Source organism: Pan troglodytes, chromosome 3 (assembly GCF_028858775.2).
Source record: "Pan troglodytes isolate AG18354 chromosome 3, NHGRI_mPanTro3-v2.0_pri, whole genome shotgun sequence".
Taxonomy (NCBI): Eukaryota; Metazoa; Chordata; class Mammalia; order Primates; family Hominidae; genus Pan; species Pan troglodytes.
In genome coordinates this window covers 52,823,849-52,844,444 of record NC_072401.2, presented here as the reverse complement: position 1 = coordinate 52,844,444, position 20,596 = coordinate 52,823,849, and positions in this window count along the sequence as shown.

Genomic DNA, 20,596 nt, shown 5'->3' with positions numbered 1-20,596 from the left:
AGGATTACATGATGAGTCACCCATGCTTTCCTCAATCGCTAGCAGTTGAACTTGGTATGTGCATCTAAAGGAAAAAAAAATGCCCTCCCAATGGACTAGTTTTTAAGTGGCTTAGAAGTTGTCTGGCTGAGTGGACAATTGGAGATTCTTGTGCCACCATGTGAAGCAATCTAGGCTGTTCAGTGTTCCAGAGTATGTTCCATAGGTGGGGGAAGGGGCTATATAAGCTGAGGCCATAGCCAGCATCAGAATAGGAACCCCAGCCAGAACTGGGGCAGCCATCCCAGATGGCATTCAATACTCAGAGTAGGAAGACCCCAGGTAAGGGGAGGTTCTCAGCTGTCCACCTCTCTCTGAGGGGAAGACTAAAGCTGGGCAGCCTACAAGGGTGAGTGGAGATGCTTGCCGTGAAGTGACAGTCAACCTCAGCCAGGGTCTATGCTGAACACATCCAGGGAGGTCTTATTCTTCCTGAATGTAGAATTCTCCAGCTGCTTGTCTTTGGTGTAGAATGGGCATGTGACTGACTGGTTGATGCTAGATGACCCAAAATAAGCCTTATTCACCACTTCACATTGGAGATTTTGAATAGGACCTGATTCAGAGTTGAAAGCTCTTGGTGGACTGTCCTGGAGTAGATCTGCCCCCACACCTCATGTTCTTCCCTTTCCATGTCAGATACATTAAATGAGAGTTATACACTTGAGTGTCTATCATGTGACAGAAGCTGAGATTCTGGTTACTGCTGACTCATATCTTATTCCTGAAGACTTTACAGAAGACCTAACAAATCTCCAGGACACTTGTTCCCTTTCTGTGGAAAAGGCTGCTAGACCTTGTAGCAACAGGCCAGGATGGTGTGGGACCAATGGAGTAGGAGCAGAAACATAGAAGTACTGAAGTGCTTTCCTCTTGAATATTCCCTTGTGGTCTCTGCTCAGGGAGGCTTAGGATCTTCTGAGTTCCCATGTCCTGGTTATGGGCCCATCTGAGGAAAAGATGAGTTTCCTCCCTGAGTGAAGGGCACCGCTTGACTTGGAATGTTGGCTTTTCCTTCAGAGTGTATCCTCTAGTTTCCTCTAAGACACAGATTAGAGCTAAACATTGGGATAGTTGGGGGTGGTATGAATTGGACTAGAACCAACTAATTGTGAATCCATTGGGGGGGATTCTGTGTACTAGATAAGAGATTGAAGAAAACTGTAGGCTGGTTAACTCTTCACCTCCCAAACCTCACAAATGCAAATGCTGTCCCACCCTGGAGCTTCCCTAGATGACTGTCCCCCATGCCTCTTTCCTTTGGTGCTCCTTTACTGCAATCAGTGGCCCATTTTCTGTGGCTATCGACCAGTATGGGCATTTGCAGATGTGGTTGACATATATTTTTATCCTACCTTAATCAATGGTTGAAGCTCCTTGCTGGATTCTAGATCTTGGCTTAAATGTGGCTGCCCCAAAGTGCCTGTACTTCACTCATGCCTGACCTCCCTATGTGCATTCCCCATTCAGTCTCAGTCACAATCTGTGAACAATGAGGACAGATCAACTATCTCCAGGCCATTTTGATTCTAATGTGAAGCGCCACATTTGAAACAGACTTCATTTGCTGAGCTGACAGGAAGCTGAGCGCTAGATAACATCTTTGGTACTGCTAAGGATTTTTGACAGTATCTTGTATCCAATGGGATGCTATTGAGAACTGCAAGTGTGGGGATGTGTAAAACCTAATTGTTCTGTGACACAAGAACACCTTTGGGTGCCATCATTTTTCCATAGAAGGGTCTGGGACCGTATCTCAACCTGTTGAAGGGGTAGGAGGTTCTGAAATGAGTCAAGTGAGTCCATTATGCTGATGCTGCTCATCAGGTGTTCGCTATTCCCACCGTCTTAGCACAGGCTCCAAAGACACTATTCTCAGTAGGTATGGAGACACCTACTGAGTGAAGGAGATACATCTGAGAACAAGTAGGTCTGTGTGCCTCTTTGAAAGAGGTCATGGTGTTCCTTCTGGTTCTCCTTCACTTTGACCTGCAAGCTCCTCTTTGGTCTGCATAAGCTGCATATCTGCTTCTAGTTCTGGTTTGACTACAACTTCAGGTACTGTTAGACATAGCATTTTCTATCACTTGTGTTTAGATATCAAATCATAGAACTTGAGGCTACATGGTCAGATTCCTCCCCTGTAGCCTGAACATGGTGTTTCCTTAACTTTTTGTCTTCAACATTCATGTCCTTGTGAATTCAAAGTGGTTTTTCTCCTTCATATTTGCCTCTAATGAGTATTGGTGTTCAATGACTGTTCCTCTGTTTGGTAGAGCTGCAATGCTCTTCTGGGAGCAGGGATAGCCAAATCAGCGCAGTGATCTACTTGGGTCCCAGAACTTAACTTGCAGCATTGCTGGTACCTGGTAAAGAACTGGCAGGAAGAGTTGTGCTTAGTTGGTTGAATTTTCAGGGCATGAAGTAATTGTCAAGTGGAACTGAAGAGGATCATGTTAGTCTCCCTGAAAGGGTTCCATCTGATTGGTATGAGGTTCCACTGGAGACCAGTCTTCTCCCCTCTCTTCCCCCAGGGCAAGGAGCCTAGTCTGTAGCTACTGAAGTCTAGCACTGGAGGATCATCGAGGTATTGTCAGGTTTTTTGGGTGACCAGTATCAGTGAGATAGGTAGTTAGTGTTATGTATCCATTAAGTAGTTGGTGTTACATATCCATTCTCCTTGGGATGTTCCTTTGCTTGAATAGACATGAAAATCCTGACTTAGTCATTCAATGACTAATGGTTTAAGGTAGTAAGTAGTCCATGGGTGGTTTTGTTCAGGTCAGCTGTGGATTTGGGATCCCTTTCTTTGATCAAGAGTCTCCCAAAGGCATTTGAGTTGTGAAAGATGGCTTACTATGACACCATGTGTGCCAACAAGCAGAAGTAGAAACAAAAGGTGGCCAGCCTGAAGCTGCCTTTCTAAAGGCATGAACTGGAATTTTCCCACAAGTTCTGCTCACATGCATTGTCCAAGATAGTCATCTGGTCACAACTATGAGTAAGAGGCTTGTCTTGTTTTTAGCTTGGGGACCTGTATGGCTACCTAACAGGAGACTCTGACCAAAACAGAGGAAAGCAAGGATTTGGGGTAACTAGTCTGTTACACCACCCAGTATAGAAGAGAATTCTTCAGATTTAGTACCAAACTCAACTAGTAATGATATGCTAGCTCACCTGATCAGGTTTCCTCTGCTTCTCCCACTGTCTAGGCTGGTGGTGTCTAACTTTTGAGGTTGGCTACCTGGCTAAAACTTCAGTCTGGCTTTGAGTATAGTGGTTAGACATTGGCCACTGACAGGTTCAGGTGGAGTTCTAGTATTCTAAGGAAGCTCATGTGAGACCATCATTAAGAACCCATCACATTGTTTGTGAAAGTCCTGGCCCCTGAGGCTGGTGTCTTCAGTACCTCACCAGAATCTAGGTAAAGCTGTAGCATGTCATCCAGCTGTGTGGCCTGGGAAAGATGTAGTAGGAAAGATGCCTGTATTCTTGGGCTACAGAGATGTAAAAATAGGTATTGGGTGTGAGGTTACCCAAGCATCTCTGGTGAGGGGCTGTATTAGGTTGGCACAAAAGTAATTGCGGTTTTGAACTGTGAATTTTAAATCATTATAACTAGGCTCAAACACAACTTTATTAATCAAAGTAGGAATCATTACAATCAACACATTTTTGCCAATGAGAAATAAGTTGATTCTTGTAACATAAAAATCCATGCTTTGGGATTTGAACTCTTGGAGAGAATTTTCTTCATCTTGCTTGTTGTAGAAGCATTTTCCTTGCAAAAATTGGCAACTGACTACCAGTTCAAGCATTTTGGCAAGAGGTCAGGTGAATATGGCAGATGAGGTGCAACTTCATAGCCTAATTCATTCAACTTTTGAAGCATTGGTTGTGTGATGTGCAGTCAGGCATTGTCCTGGAGAACTGTACCCTTTCTGCTAAACAATATTAGCTGCAGACCTTAGGGTTTTTGTTGCAACTTATTGATATGCTGAGCATACTTCTCAGATGTAATGGTTTCACCAGGATTCAGAAAGCTACAGTGGATCAGACTGGCAGCAGACCACCAAACGGTGACCATGGCCCTTTTTTTGGTAAAAGTATGGCTTTGGGAAGTGCTTTGGGGGTGCTTCTTTGTCCAACCACTGAGCTGGTCATCACCGGTTGTCATATAAAATTCACTTTTCATCGCATGTCACAATCTGATCAAGAAGTAGTTCTTTGTTTTTGCATAGAATAAGATGACACTTAAACGATGATTTTAAAAACTTCCATTCAGCTCATGAGGCACCCACTTACCAAGATTTTCCACCTTTTCCAATTGCTTCAAATGACAGTAGAATGGTCGACATTGACTTATTCGTCAACTTCTTGTATAGTTGTAAGAGGATCAGCTTCGATCAGCTTCAATGATTGCTCTCAATTGGTTGTTGTCAACTTCCAATAGCTGGCAACTATCTCATCTTCAAGGCTCTTGTCTCCTTTGCAAAACTTCTTGAACCGCCACTGTACCGTATGTTAGCAGTTCCTGGGCCAAATGCATTCTTGCGAGTTGTCTCTGCTGCTTTATGACCCATTTTGAACTTCAATGAGAAAATCACTCATTTGCTTTTTGTCTAACATTTTCATAGTCCAAAATAAACAAGTAATATGTCATTAGCAAAACCATAGTGAGAAATGCCCATTAAAATGATATATAACATAGCCACATTTTAGAGTGTATTCCAATATCAAATGGCAAATTCCAACAATGCAAAAACCACAATTACTTTTGCACTCACCTAGTAGCACAAAGTAACCCTTATTTCCTGCTGTGGGTTTTCTGGTAAGCCTGTAGTCCCTGAGGGTAGGCTTGGTACCTGCATGCATAATCCTTAGGCAATATTGTTATGTGGACATGGAGCTTCGGATGCTTGAGTTGTGTGGGGTTAGTGGAAGCAAGATACAGGTAACAGCTTTAACAGCTCAAGTGGTTTTTTGTGATCTGGGGCTTTCTAGATAAGCATTTTAAAGCTGATCTAAGAGGGTAGAAGAGGGGGAATATGGTGAGCCTACTTCCCAGCACCCCTGAATCCATTAACTTTGGTCAGTAGGTAGCTGTGGCAATTGTGGTTTCTTTGCTTTGAAGAATGTCATGAATGTAGGACTGTATAGGCCCTAGAAGATGTAGGGTCCTACTCCTTGAACTTTTCATATTAGGCTTAGGCCTCCTTGCATATTACATTTCAACCATATGGTATTCATTGTTAGTTGGCCCATCCCAGTATTCGTACCCAATCACTATTGCCTGTCTTCAAAGAGGCTGTGAAAGCTGAACACAGGTTCCGTCTAACCTCAATAGGAGGGTGAGAGCATAAGAGCTAATGTGACATAAACATCTCTACTGAAGGGCTTCTGGAAAGATTTCCTCTATAACTGGAGCCACATATCTAATTATTCCTGAAATGTCCATGTGACATCTGTGGGTCAGCAGCCATCTTGGGCCTTAGGTACAAGCATGTTGACAGTCAACATTCTGGAGACTAGGATAGGAAAGGACCTGGGTCCCTGATGACATCACTGAGCCACAGGACTCAGAAATGACTTACCACCTGAATTGCTATATGTGGGAAATGACCCTCAATTTACTTCAGCCCAAACTGGTATCCTGTATAAAAACAACTGAATTAACTGAAAAATCACTCTGAAACAGACTCAATTCTTAAACCTCTGCTTACTTTCATCTACCAAAAATGTTTCTATAAAGGGCAAAAGGAGAAACAGGATTAAGTTCCTAGCTTTAATGCCATTAAGAAAGCTGTCCTCCTGGCTAAACTTAAATATGAAAGGCAAGTGAGCAGCATAACCTAATATGCCTACATCTTAAAGCAGACAAACATGTTAACTTTATTTCTCTGTTAAAACAACCTCAACTTGTGAGCCCAGTTAAATTCAGTTAGGTACTTGAGTCCCTGGGTTAACACTTACTTTTCTGATATGCTCAGTCAGCTCAGATTTCACTCCTGCTTAGTTTGAATTCTCTAGAAAGGAGACTCAGACAAGAATTAGGGTACAAGTAACTTATTGCAGGTGATTCTAAGAATAAATGAGAGAGGGAATGTAGGTAAACCAATGAAAGTGTTAGTGAGCAGGTAAGCCTGGTGAGCAACTGGGGCTAATTCTGCTGAGGATCCCCTGGGACAATCCTGAGGACTGGTCTATGTGGACTCCTGCGGTGAGCCGCTCACTCCTGCTCCTCACTGGCTGAGGACTCTTCCTGGGGATGAACTCTTAGCATTGTTGGCCTGCTCTGTATGTAGGCAAGCATGTTCCTGTGGCAGGAGAACATGGGCAGAGACAGCCATAGAACACACCATGTGGATGTGTCTGCATGGGACCTCTGGGTGGCCTCAGCAAATATGCAAGAGGAGCTGAGTGATTCTACCTGACTCACCTAGATCCACATGTACCCCCATACTGAGTTCACTATGTCTTATCTTAATGGGTCACCATCTTGAAGAATTGCCCATTACAAAGAATCTTCTGAAGCTTCTTCCTATGTGTTTGACTTTCCTTCTCAAGTCATAAAATCTCAGCGTTAGTAATATATAAGATTTGGCTACCTGGTCTACCTGTGCAGGGGTACTGTGCTGTTTTTGTCATTTATACTTCCTGGGCATGTGCTCATGACTTTTTTGCAGAGGGGATGGGGCAGGGCAGGAACAGTCAGAAAAACCTCTCTAGGAGGAGTGAATAGACGTTCTGGAGAAAACGGTTCTACTAAAGGCCTTCTGTGCTTGGCCTCCATTTCAAGCAGATCCTTGGGTGGAGGTGAACCTTGGGAAACTCATCAGGGCATGGTCTTGGGCTCTGTACCTGTGAAAGGAAAGGAAGCAGGACCGGGCAGAGGGAGGAGCTGAGCTGTGATGCAGCCTCCACAGAAGCCATGGCCAACCCTGTGAGGGAGCTGTGAAGCCAAGTTGACCTTTAGAGCTGACCTGAGTTGGGATAAGAGGTCTGCAGTTTTATAGTCAGGCTGACAAGAACTGTATGGCAGCCACCCAGGAAGGGATGTGGCCTTGGGTGAGATTCTCTTCAACTGAGCTTAGCCTAGGAGGGGCTAACAGACTCCTAGGGCATCCAGTAGCTGAGAACAAATCCTTTGTACCTGAAGGGGGAAATGGGTGCTGCCTCTTGGCATCCATCATGGCAATAGTTCCTACGCAGCAGTATAAAATAACAAAATCACTCCCAAAAAGTGACCAACCTCATATGCTGTTACAATGTTCCTTTATCATGCCTCAAAAGAGCAAGCAGGACACATCAGAACTGCTATAGTATAAATTTCAATATATTCTTGTGTTTTGAAGTAGTCAGCTCTGATTTGAGCATTCTGCAATTCTGGCTGAGTTTCAAAGTGAAGAGGCCCGTGGGCTGAGGATCTTTCAGAGGGAGTACTGAGGCTGTAGACTGTTCTTTCCTGTCATTGTCTCCTGGCATGAACACCATTTCTAAATGAGATGTGGACATTTGACTGTCTAGAAGGATGCTGTCCAGTGTATTCCAAAGAATGGGCTCATTAGAGCAAGATTCTGAATCCTGCACGTTTACAACAGTTTCTGGTCTGATTCTTGAAGGTCCATTCTGGTAGATCTTTGGGTCATGTTTCCCTTGAGAGTGATTGGTGTTGCTTCACTGTCTCCCAGTGGTGGTGTGTTGAAGTTGATTAGAGTTGATTTGGTTTCTTAAATTGTCACTGAACTTTCCCTACTTTGAAGTCTAGTATATTTGTTTGGCCATTATGAAAAGGCAGGAATATGGTGTTTCTGATGCTGACTGAATAATTGCCACGTTGGGTCTGCCCAAATGGTGAGAACCATAGCAGGCAGGAGATGGATAGAAGAAACAAGGTGAATATAACAGTAAGTGGGAAAAATCAAAATGTGTTTTCTTCTGCTAATTAGAACACCACTTGCTTGGCCCCTCAAACCACATCAGATCAGATGCCAAAGAGTGAACCCTATAGAAGGAATGAAAAGAATTAGAAGCAATAATTAGATCTTATATGTACTTTACATGTAAGAATCTAAACAAATTTGGACAGAATATTGTTTGTTATAACGTGATAAAACTAATTATTCTCTCATTGGGATCTGAGAGAAAGATCAGGTATTGTGGGAAAAGCCAAGGACCCCTGTTCTCCAGGTACGTCAACATAGTGTAAGAAGTTTGTGACAGTCTTGCATGAGATGAGGCAGTTCCTTCACTGAAGCAGGTTAAAGAATCATGGGCATCACCACCATGAAGAATGGGGTTAGAACATCTGCCTACTTGGTGGTCAGGGAGAAGTTGTCCTTCCTTGGTCTAAGTGGATGAGAGGAACTGACTGCAGCTGTACCCTTGGCCCTCAGGGTACAGAGCATATTCCTAGTGAACAGATTGGAGCATGGAGGTGGAGTCATTGACTACGACCTATTTCTGATTTCTAGTTCCCCTTATTTCCACCTGAGCTGCTGCTAACCCTTGTATTTAGTCCTGTCCATTATCTTGACTATCAAGGATCTTTGGGTAGACATGGATCTACCAGTTTTGGAGCAGGAAATAAAATGCAGTTGTTGGAGGCTTCATCACTTTGATCTCATGTCTACTCAACCTGATTTGAGCCTGTAATCTCATTTCTTTGCACCCAATTGTTGGCTCCTGGACTAAGTCTGCTTAGATTGTATTTGGCATAAGGCAGAGACTTGCTGCGAATTAAATTGTGTGAAGCTCTATCAGAGGCACATGCCTTTACATGGAAGCTAGGGGGAATATAAGGGTCTTGCTGGGTTCAAAGGCCTTTAACCTGGGTTGAAGTGGGGGGAATTAGTTCTTGGGTTGGGCTGGGTCCTATGAGAAGTAAATGTTAAGGCAGGATTGGACATGTAGAAACTTACCGGAGAAGATGTTTGTGAGAAAAGGGAAGTGCAAGAGAGCCTTTATTCTCCAAAGTAGAGAAGGAAGTCAGGTCAATATGATGCTTCAAATTACAGTGATGTTATACAAGAGTTTGGGGTAGGCCAAAAGAAGTGGTTGAATCAAAGATGTTTGAGAGGGGTCTCACATCCTGCAGAAATAGATTGGCCTTAGTATGCTTCCCATGTCACGTTACCTGGCCTGTCAGTCAATGATACTCCCCTTTATAGGTGTCTAAGTAGACCTTTCTCTGTGGTCATTAGAGCTCTTGGGAAAAGCCTATGATTTGGGTGCAGATTTCAGGAACACCCAAAGATGGTTTTAGAACCTACTTATGTCTTAGGTAGGGCATGGATTTTCATATTGCTAGTCTAGATTCCACAGGGTGAAGGTAATCAGCTGCTGAAATGGCTTCTGATCTCACTAGCACTCAGCATTGGGAAATCTTACTGACTACCAAAATGCCTGAGCTGTGTTGTGGGTTTCAGCTCAGCAAGTCTTTTGTAAAACCTGGTCAAGTGGCCTAATACATGGTTGGGAAACTGACTGGAGAAGCAATGGAATCTTTTTTTCCTGAAGGTTTTGCAGAATCTATTAAGGTTGCTCCTCTAATGTGGACAGTGAGAGGAAAGAGTACCCTTGGATACTTCAATATGCCCACAAGCTGCTTGGCTCCCTAAGGAGCTGTTTAAGTATCACCCGTGTTGTAGTCTCAGATCAGAAAGCTGAAGGTTAAAATTTGAGTAGGAAAATCAATGCCATGAGGCTAGATATTTCCTGGAATTTCTTGCACTTTTTTTTTTTTTAAACCAGGCATGCTGTGTTGCTAAGTCTCAAGGGTGGGTGGTAATATTGAAAGTTAGACTTGAGATTATCTAGTGAGAACTCCTCAATGAGCAAGGTGGCATAAAATCAGACGGCTAATGACTCTATTCTGGGCTTGAATCTTACGGGAGACATTTGTAGATGCTTCAACATTTATCCCCATATTAGCCAACGGTACCCCAGTTTCTTCTGGAGAGGTCATCTATTCCTCATCTGCCTCTATTTTTGGTCATGCTCAGGCATAGGTCTGACTCCAGCTTATTAGGGTTTCCCATTTCCCTACCCACAAACCCATGACTGCAGAGACTCAGGCCCTTCTTCCTCAGCAGAAACTCAAAAGCAGTGCTAGTGATATGAAATGCCATTCATCTGGAGTTGCTGGAGTAGATGTTGCATCACCAACTGATCCTCACCCTTTCCTTCCTCCAACATCCATGCCTTTGACCTTTAGCTATTACCTGAGCTGAGCGTTGGTGCATACCTGGTACCATGACCCAACCCTTCATCCTAAAATACTCAAACCACTAGTAAAAATACTCAGCAGCCCTAGCTTAAAGAGCATGTCTGAATTACAATGGGGCAATGAAGTGTAAGGAGATATCCAATGATATCACTTAGATTCCATTTATAGTTTTACCTGCTCTCATGATGCAAAATTACCCCAGCTTCCTCCTGCTGATCAGTTATCCCTATAGCAAGGATGACTCAAAGCAACCCAGTGGATCAGGTGATGGAAAAAGGGACCAATGTTGCTTATATCTCATGGTTCTAGGGCCCACATAGTCTTTTTTTGGGGGATACGGTACGACACATAAATGACTCTGTAGATACTAGATCAAGGAGGGCAGCTCAAACTTTCAGAATATCTACTTGGATGGTTCTACTATACTCCCTGAAGGTCATCTCAAAGTTCTTCAAGGCAGCTTCTGAATGCTATCATGTAAGACAACTAGTGGACCCCAAATCATAGGGCCGTTCAGTACTTCTTTTTCCTGTGATATGAATCCACTTGTCAGATGCCTTGCTGTGTGGAACTGCCTATCTGGGTGGAACGTGGCAGAGGCCCCCAGACAGTGATAGGAGTTGAAGTTCTGCCAGCAGGAAAGAAATCCCTAAGATCAGATATCTAAGTCTATAAGATCAAGATCCTGCCTCTTCTGGTATAGAAGGAGCTTAATGTAATCAAATCACTACTAAATGGCATTTGATCTCCTTAAATAGTGCTCCACTAGGTGGGGGGGTTGGGCGGGCATGGTGGCTCAGCTTGGTCTATGGTAGATGGGCTGGGCATTTAGAGAACAACAGTAGTTAGATTGTTTTAGGAAACTGACAGTCCATGTTGTTGCACCCCCATGTAGCCTCTCAGTCAGCCACTGTGATCACTGTAGTCATCTGCCTATTGGCTGACGAAGCTTGGCTGTCAAGTGGCAGGCCCATTTTTCCAGTTTGAATGTTGCTGCTTTGTAGTAGGTCTTTAGATAGATGAACATCTGTGTCACACATGTGCCTTTTTATAGACTTTTTGTTATACTTAAAGTTCTAGGGTACATGTGCACAACCTGCAGGTTTGTTACATAGGTATACATGGTTTGCTGCACTCAACAACTCATCATTTACATTAGGTATTTCTCCTAATGCTATCCCTCCCCCAGTCCCACACCCCTCAACAGGCCCCAGTTTGTGATGTTCCCCACCCTGTGTCCAAGTGTTCTCATTGTTCAATTTCCACCTATGAGGGAGAACATGTGTTTGGTTTTCTGTCCTTGTGATAGTTTGCTGAGAATGATGGTGTCCAGCTTCATCCACGTCCCTGCAAAGGACATGAACTCATCCTTTTTTATGGCTGCATATTATTCTATGGTGTGTATGTGCCACATTTTCTTAATCTATATCACTGATGGACATTTGGGTTGGTTCCAAGTCCTTGCTATTGTGAATAGTGCTGCAATAAACATATGTGTGCATGTGTCCTTATAGTAGCATGATTTATAATATTTTGGGTACATACCCAGTAATAAGATCACTGGGTCAAATGGTATTTCTAGTTCTACATCCTTGAGGAATCACCACACTGTCTTCCACAATGGTTGAACTAATTTACACTCCCACCAACAGTGTAAAAATATTCCTATTTCTCCACATCCTCTCCAGCATCTGTTGTTTCCTGACTTTTTAATGGTCGCCATTCTAACTGGTGTGAGATGGTATCTCATTGTGGTTTTGATTTGCATTTCTCTGAGCAGTGATGATCATTTTTTCATGTGTCTGTTGCTGCATAAATGTCTTCTTTTGAGAAATGTCTGTTCATATCCTTTGCCCACTTTTTGATGGGTTTTTTTTCTTGTAAATTTGTTTAAGTTCTTTGTAGATTCTGGATATTAGCCCTTCGTCAGATGGGTAGATTGCAAAAATTTTCTCCCATTCTGTAGGTTGCCTGTTCAATCTGATAGTAGTTTCTTTTCCTGTGCAGAAGCTCTTTAGTTTAATTAGATCTCATTTGTTAATTTTGGCTTTTGTTGCCATTGCTTTTGGTGTTTGTCATGAAGTCCTTGCCCCTGCCTGTGTCCTGAATGGTATTGCCTAGGTTTTCTTCTAGGGCTTTTATGGTTTTAGGTCTAACATTTAAGTCTTTAATCCATCTTGAACTAATTTTTGTATAAGGTGTAAGGAAGGGATCCAGTTTCAGCTTTCTACATATGGCTAGCCAGTTTTCCCAGCACCGTTTATTAAATAGGGAATCCTTTCCCCATTGCTTGTTTTTCTCAGGTTTGTCAAAGATCAGATGGTTGTAGATGTGTGGTGTTATTTCTGAGGGCTCTGTTATGTTCCATTGGTCTATATCTCTGTTTTGGTACCAGTACCATGATGTTTTGGTTACTGTAGCCTTGTAGTATAGTTTGAAGTCAGGTAGTGTGATGTCTCCAGCTTTGTTCTTTTGACTTAGGATTGACCTGGCAATGTGGGCTCTTTTTTGGTTCCATATGAACTTTAAAGTAGTTTTTTCCAATTCTGAGAAGAAAGTCATTGGTAGGTTGATGGGGATGGCATTGAATCTATAAGTTACCTTGGGCAATATGGACATTTTCATGATATTGATTCTTCATATCCATGAGCATGGAATGTTCTTCTATTTGTTTCCTTTTTTATTTCATTGAGCAGTGGTTTGTAGTTCTCCTTGAAGAGATCCTTTACATCCCTTGTAAGTTGGATTCCTAGGTATTTTATTCTCTTTGAAGCAATTGTGAATGGGAGTTCACTCATGATTTGGCTCTCTGTTACTGGTGTATAGGAATGCTTGTGATTTTTGCACATTGATTTTGTATCCTGAGACTTTGCTGAAGTTGCTTATCAGCTTAAGATTTTGGGCTGAGACAATGGGCTTTCCTAAATATACAATCATGTCATCTGCAAACAGGGACAATTTGACTTCCTCTTTCCCTAATTGAATACCCCTTATTTCTTTCTCCTGCCTGATTGCCCTGGCCAGAACTTCCAACACTATGTTGAATAGGAGTGGTGAGAGAGGGCATCCCTGTCTTGTGCCAGTTTTCAAAGGGAATGCTTCCAGTTTTTGCCCATTCAGTGTGATATTGGCTGTAGGTTTGTCATGAATAGCTCTTATTATTTTGAGATACATCCCATCAATACCTACTTTATTGAGTTTTTAGCATGAAGGGCTGTTAAATGTTGTCAGAGGTCTTTTCTGCATCTATTGAGATAATCACGTGGTTTTTATCTTTGGTTCTGTTTATATGATGGATTACATTACATTCATTGATTTGCGTATGTTGAACAAGACTTGCATCCCAGGGATGAAGCCAAGTTGATCACAGTGGATAAGCTTTTTGATGTGCTGCTGGATTCAGTTTGCCAGTATTTTATTGAAGATTTTTGCATCAATGTTCATCAGGGATATTGGTCTAAAATTTTTTTTGTTGTTGTGTCTCTGCCAGGCTTTGATATCAGGATGATGCTGGCCTCATAAAATGAGTTAGGGAGGATTCCCTCTTTTTCTATTGATTGGAATAGTTTCAGAAGGAATGGTACTAGCTCCTCTTTGTACCTGTGGTAGAATTGGGCTGTGAATCCATCTGGTCCTGGAATTTGGTTTGTTGGTAGGCTATTATTGCCTCAATTTCAGAGCCTGTTATTGTTCTATTCAGGGATTCAACTTCTTCCTGGTTTAGTCTTGGGAGGGTGTATGTGTCCAGGAATTTATCCATTTCTAGATTTTCTAGTTCATTTGTGTAGATTGCTTATAATATTCGTTGATGGTAGTTTGTATTTCTGTGGGATTGGTAGTGAGAATCCGCTTTATCATTTTTTGTTGTGTCTATTTGATTCTTCTCTCTTTTCTTCCTTATTAGTCTTGCTAGAAGTCTATCAATTTTGTGGATCTTTTCAAAAAACCAGCTCCTGGATTCATTGATTTTTTTTTTTGAAGGGTTTTTTGTGTCTCTATCTCCTTCAGTTCTGCTCTGATCTTAGTTATTTCTTGCCTTCTGCTAGCTTTTGAATGTGTTTGATCTTGCTTCTCTAGTTCTTTTAATTGTGATGTTAGGGTGTGAATTTTAAATCTTTACTGCTTTCCCTTGTGGGCATTTAGTGTTATAAATTTCCCTCTACACACTGCTTTAAATGTGTCACAGAGATTCTGGTATGTTGTGTCTTTGCTGTCATAGGTTTCAAAGAACATCTTTATTTCTGTCTTCCTTTTGTTATGTACCCAGTAGTCATTCAGAGCAGGTTGTTCAGTTTCCATGTAGTTGAGTGTTTTGAGTGAGTTTCTTAATCCTGAGTTCTAATTTGACTGCCCTGTGGTCTGAGAGACAGTTTATTATAATTTCTGTTCTTTTACATTTGCTGAGGAGTGCTTTACTTCCAACTATGTGGTAAATTTTGGAATAAGTGCAATGTGATGTTGAGAAGAATGTATATTCTGTTGATTTGGGGTGGAGAGTTCTGTAGATGTCTATTAGGTCTGCTTGGTGCAGAGCTGAGTTGAATTGCTGGATATCCTTTTAACTTTCTGTGTTGTTGATCTGTCTAATGTTGACAGTGGGGTATTAAAAGTCTCCCATTATTATTGTGTAGGAGTCTAAGTGTCTTTGTAGGTCTCTCAGGGCTTGCTTTATGAATCTGGGTGCTCCTGTATTTGGTGCATATATATTTAGAATAGTTAGCTCTCCTTGTTGAATTGATCCCTTTACCATTATGTAATGGCCTTCTTTGTCTCTTTTGCTCTTTGTTGGTTTAAAGTCTGTTTTATCAGCGACTAGGATTGCAACCCCTGCTTTTTTTTTTGCTTTCCATTTGCTTGGTAGCTCCTCCTCCATCCCTTTATTTTCAGTCTATGTATGTCTCTGCACGTGAGATGGGTCTCCTAAATACAGCACATTGATGGGTCTTGACTCCTTATTGGACTTGCCAGTCTGTGACTTTTAATTGGGGCATTTAGCCCACTTAGATTTAAGGTTAATGTTGTTATGTGTGAATTTGATCCTGTCATTATGATGTTTGCTGGTTATTTTTCTCATTAGTTGATGCAGTTTCTTCCTAGCATCGATGGTCTTTGCAGTTTGGATGCTTTTGCAGTGGCTGGTACCTGTTGTTCCTTTCCATGTTTAGTGCTTCCTTCAGGAGCTCTTGTAAGGCAGGCCTAGTGGTGACAAAATGTCTCAGCATTTGCTTGTCTGTAAAGAATTTTATTTCTCCTTCACTTATGAAGCTTAGTTTGGCTGGATGTGAAATTCTGGGTTGAAAATTCTTTTAAGAATGTTGAATATTGCCCCCTACTCTCTTCTGGCTTGTAGAGTTTCTGCCAAGAGATCTGCTGTTAGTCTGGGCTTCCCTTTGTGGGTAATCTGACCATTCTCTCTGGCTGCCCTTAATATTTTTCCTTCATTTCAACTTTGGTGAATCTGACAATTATGTGTCTTGGTGTTGCTCTTCTCAAGGAGTATCTTTGTGGAGTTCTCTGTATTTCCTGAATTTTGAATGTTGACCTGCCTTGCTAGGTTGGGGAAGTTCTCCTGGGTAATATCCTGAAGAGTGTTTTCCAACTTGGTTCCATTCTCCCTGACAACTTTAGATACACCAATCAGGCATAGATTTGGTCTTTTCACATAGTCCCATATTTCTTGGAGGCTTTGTTCATTTCTTTTCACTCTGTTTTTTCTAAACTTCTCTTCTCACTTCATTTCACTCATTTGATCTTCAATCACTGATACCCTTTCTTCCAGTTGATTGAATTGGCTACTGAAGCTCATGCGTTTGTCATGTAGTTCTCTTGCCATGATTTTTAGCTCCAGCAGGTCATTTAAGGTCTTCTCTATGCTGTTTGTTCTAGTTAACCATTCATCTAAAATCTTTTTTCAATGTTTTTAGCTTCTTTGTGATGGGTTCAAACATCCTCCTTCAGCTTGGAGAAGTTTTGTTATTACCGATTGTCTGAAGCCTTCTTCTCTCATCTTTTCAAAGTCATTCTCCGTCCAGCTTTTTTCAGTTGCTGGCAAAGAGCTGCCTTCCTTTGGAGGAGAAAAGGTGCTCGATTTTTAGAATTTTCAGCTTTTCTGCTCTGGTTTCTCCTCATCTTTGTAGTTTTATCTATCTTTGTTCTTTGATGATGGTGACATACAGATAGGGTTTTGGTGTGGATGTCCTTTCTGTTTGTTAGTTTTCTTTCTAACAGTCAGGATCCTCAGCTGAAGGTCTGTTGGAGTTTGCTGGAGGTCCATTCCAGACCCTGTTTGCCTGGGTATCACCTGCGGAGGCTGCAGAACAGCAACTATTGCAGATTGGCAAATGTTGCTGCCTGATCCTTCCTCTGGAAGCTTTGTCTCAGAGGGGCACCCAACTGTGTGAGGTGTCAGTCGGCCCCTACTGGGAGGTGTCTGCCAGTTGGCTACTCGGGGGTCAGGGACCCACTTGAGGAGGCAGTCTATCCGTTCTCAGATCTCAAACCCCATGCTGGGAGAACCACTGCTCTCTTCAAAGCTGTCAGACAAGGACGTTTACATCTGCAGAAGTTTCTGCTGCCTTTTGTTCAGCTATGCCCTGCCTCCAGAGGTGGCCTCTACAGAGGCAGGCAGGCCTTCTTGAGCTGTGGTGGGCTCCACCCAGTTCAAGCTTCCTGGCCACTTTGTTTACCTACTCAAGCCTCAGCAATGGCAGACGCCCCTCCCCCAGCCTCACTGCTGCCTTGCAATTTGATCTCAGACTGCTGTGCTAGTGGTGAGCAAGGCTCCGTGGGTGTGGGGCCCTCCAAGCCAGGCATGGGATATAATCTTCTGGCGTGCCGTTTGCTAAGACCATTGGAAAAGTGCAGTAGTAAGGTGGGAGTGTCCTGATTTTCCAGGTACCATCTGTCACAGCTTCCCTTGTCTAGGAAAGGGAATTTCCCAACCCCTTGCACTTCCCGGGTGAGGTGATGCCCCACCCTGCTTCGGCTCACACTCTGTGGACTGCACCCACTCTCTGATAAGCCCCAGTGAGATGAACCCAGTACCTCAGTTGGAAATGCAGAAATCGCCCATCCTCTGTGTCACTCATGCTGGGAGCCGTAGATTGGAGCTGTTGCTATTCAGTCATCTTGGAACCAACTCTGTCAGCTGATTATTTTGCTCATAAGTTGATGCAGTTTCTTCCTAGCATTGATGATCTTTACAATTTGGCATGTTTTTGCAGCGGCTGATACTGGTTGTTCCCTTCCATGTTTAGTGCTTCCTTCAGGAGCTCCTGTAAGGCAGGCCTGGTGGTGACAAAATCTCTCAGCATTTGCTTGTCTGTAAATAATTTTATTTCTCCTTCACTTATGAAGCTTAGTTTGGCTGGATATGAAATTCTGGCTTGAAAATTCTTTAAGAATGTTGAATACTGGTCCCCACTCTTTTCTGGCTTGTAAGGTTTCTGCCAATAGATCTGCTGTTAGTCTGATGGGCTTCCCTTTGTGGGTACCCCGACCTTTCTCTCTGGCTGCCCTTAACATTTTTTTCCTTCATTTCAACCTTGGTGAATCTGACAATTATGTGTCTCCTGGAGTTGCTCTTCTCAAGGAGTATTTTTGTGGTGTTCTTTGTATTTCCTGAAGTTGAATGTTGGCCTGCCTTGCTAGGTTGGGGAAGTTCTCCTGGGTAATATCCTAAAGAGTGTTTTCCAATTTGGTTCCATTCTCCCCATCACTTTCAGGTACACCAATCAAATGTAGATTTGGTCTTTTCATTTAGTCCCATATTTCTTGGAGGCTTTGTTTCTCTTTACTCTTTTTTCTCTAGCCTTGTCTTCTCACTTTATTTAATTAATTTGATCTTCAATCACTGATATCCTTTCTTCCACTTGATTGAATCAGCTATTGAAGCTTATTCATGCATCACGAAGTTCTCGTGCCATGGTTTTCAGCTCCATCAGGTCATTTAAGCTCTTCTATACATTGTTTATTCTAGTTAGCCATTCTTCTAACCTTTTTTCAAGGTTTTTAGCTTCCTTGTGATGGGTTTGAACATGCTCCTTTTGCTCAGAGAAGTTTATTTCCGACCTTCTGAAGCCTATTTCTGTCAACTTGTCAAAGTCATTCTCTGCCCAGCTTTGCTCCGTTGCTGGTGAGGAGCTGCGATCCTTTGGAGAAGAGGTGCTCTGGTTTTTAGAATTTTCAGCTTTTCTGCTCTGGTTTCTCCCCATCTTTGTAGTTTTATCTACTTTTGGTCTTTGATGTCAGTGACCTACAGATGGGGTTTTAGTGTGGATGTCCTTTTTGTTGATGTTGATGATATTCCTTTCTGTTAGTTTTCCTTCTAACAGTCAGGTTCCTTAGCTGCATGTCTGTTGGAGTTTGCTGGAGGTCCACTCCAGACACTGTTTGCCTGAGTATTAACAGTGGAGGCTGCACAACAGCAAGTAGTGCACAACAGCAAGTACTGCAGCCTGATCTGTCCTCTGGAAGCTTCATCCCAGAGAGGCACCCACCTGTATGAGGTGTCTGTCTGCCCCTACTGGGCAGTGTCTCCCAGTTAGGCTACACACGGTCAGGGACCCACCTGAGGAGGCAGTCTGTTGGTTCTCAGAGCTCAAACGCCTTGCGGGGACCACCACTGCTCTCTTTGGTGCTGTCAGACAGGGACATTTAAGTCTCGAAGTTTCTCCTGCCTTTTGTTCAGCTATGCACTGCCCACAGAGGTGGAAGCTATAGTGGCAGTAGGCATTGCTAAGCTGCAGTGGGCTCTGCCCAGTTTGAGCTTCCTAGCAGCTTTGTTTACCTACTCAAGCCTCAGCAATAGTGGATGCCCCTCCCCACACAAGGCTGCAGCCTTGCAGGTCCATCTGACTGCTGCACTAGCAGTGAGCAAGGCTCTGTGTGTGTGGGACCTGCTGAGCCAGGCACGGGAGAGAATCTCCTGGTCGGCCAGTTGCTAAGACTGTTAGAAAAGTGCACTATTTGGGTGAAAGTGTCCCATTTTTCCAGGTACAGTCTGTCATGGCTTCCCTTGGCTAGGAAAGGGAAATCCCCTGACCCCTTGCACTTCCCAGGTGAGGCCACGCCCCACCCTGCTTCGGCTCATCCTTCATGGGCTACACCCACTGTCCAACTAGTTGCAATGAGATGAGCTAAGTACCTTAGTTGGAAATGCCAGAATCACCTGTCGTCTGCATTGATGATACTGGGAGCTGCAGACTGGAGCTCTTCCTATTTGGCCATCTTGGAACAGAACTCAGACTGACTTTCTAGGCCACTGACCCGATGGGCAGGCCATTGGGTTCTGCCAGAGATGAGCATATATTCTCATCTTAGGCCACTCCTTATTCCAGAAAAATAGATTATTAAAACAGCTAGAGATGTCAATTACTTGCCCTACATAGTGGGCCAGAGAGGCTTATCAAGGATGCCACAAACATAATATATAGCCAAGCTGCTTTGCAATTGAAAATCATGTCTTAAGCCAACACTTGGGACATAAGTTGGTCTCTTTCCTAATCTCAAAACTGCATTAGTGATGCTGACAGAGGCTTTAAACTCCTGAAATATCTACACTTGTGGCTGAGGATATACCTGTCTTTTGTGCCTGTGCCCTTCTGATAAAGCAGTGAGGAAGGTCTGTTATTTAGCAAAGAGCATATTTTTGAAAAAAGTTTGATTTGATAATGACTTTGTTAAAGAGATTTGATCACTTACAGCAGCAACTGATATATGCAAATCACTTACTAGGGCAAGCTGAAAACTGGCTATGGGGTATTCTGGGTCCCAGTCAGTAATACTTAAGGCTTCTGGCAAATGTCACTCTACAAAAGGCCAGGGAGTGAGAAATGGGTGATGATGATAGTTTGGGGGAGAGGAGTTGGTGGCAAGGATCTTTTTGTCCAGTAGGTAGATTGTGATTTAAAAGTGTTTGACAAATTGTAATGAAATGTCCTCATTGTCTTCAGGATGGGGTTGAAATCCATGGTTTTTGGGCCTTAGATTTTTGTAGTTTTTTAAGTTGTATGAAAGTTGATCTTACCAATTGTCTAACAAAAATGTATTCCAAAGCTAAGAACAACTCTACAAGAGGTATATAGAAACAGCTCTGGGCATGGAGGTCATGCAACATTCCTGCCTTTATAGCCTCTTGGAGGTTAGTTGTTAATCTGCATACAGAGTTGGAAATCTGTTAATACAACATCCTAGAGCACAGGCAGCCAGTGATTCTGAGTGATGAAGGGCCTGATTCCACTTAGCTACAGAATTGCCTTGACATTCAAGGGGGAGCTTCCATGAACCATTTCTGGTGCTACAGACTGTGGAATGGAGTATGGATGTTAC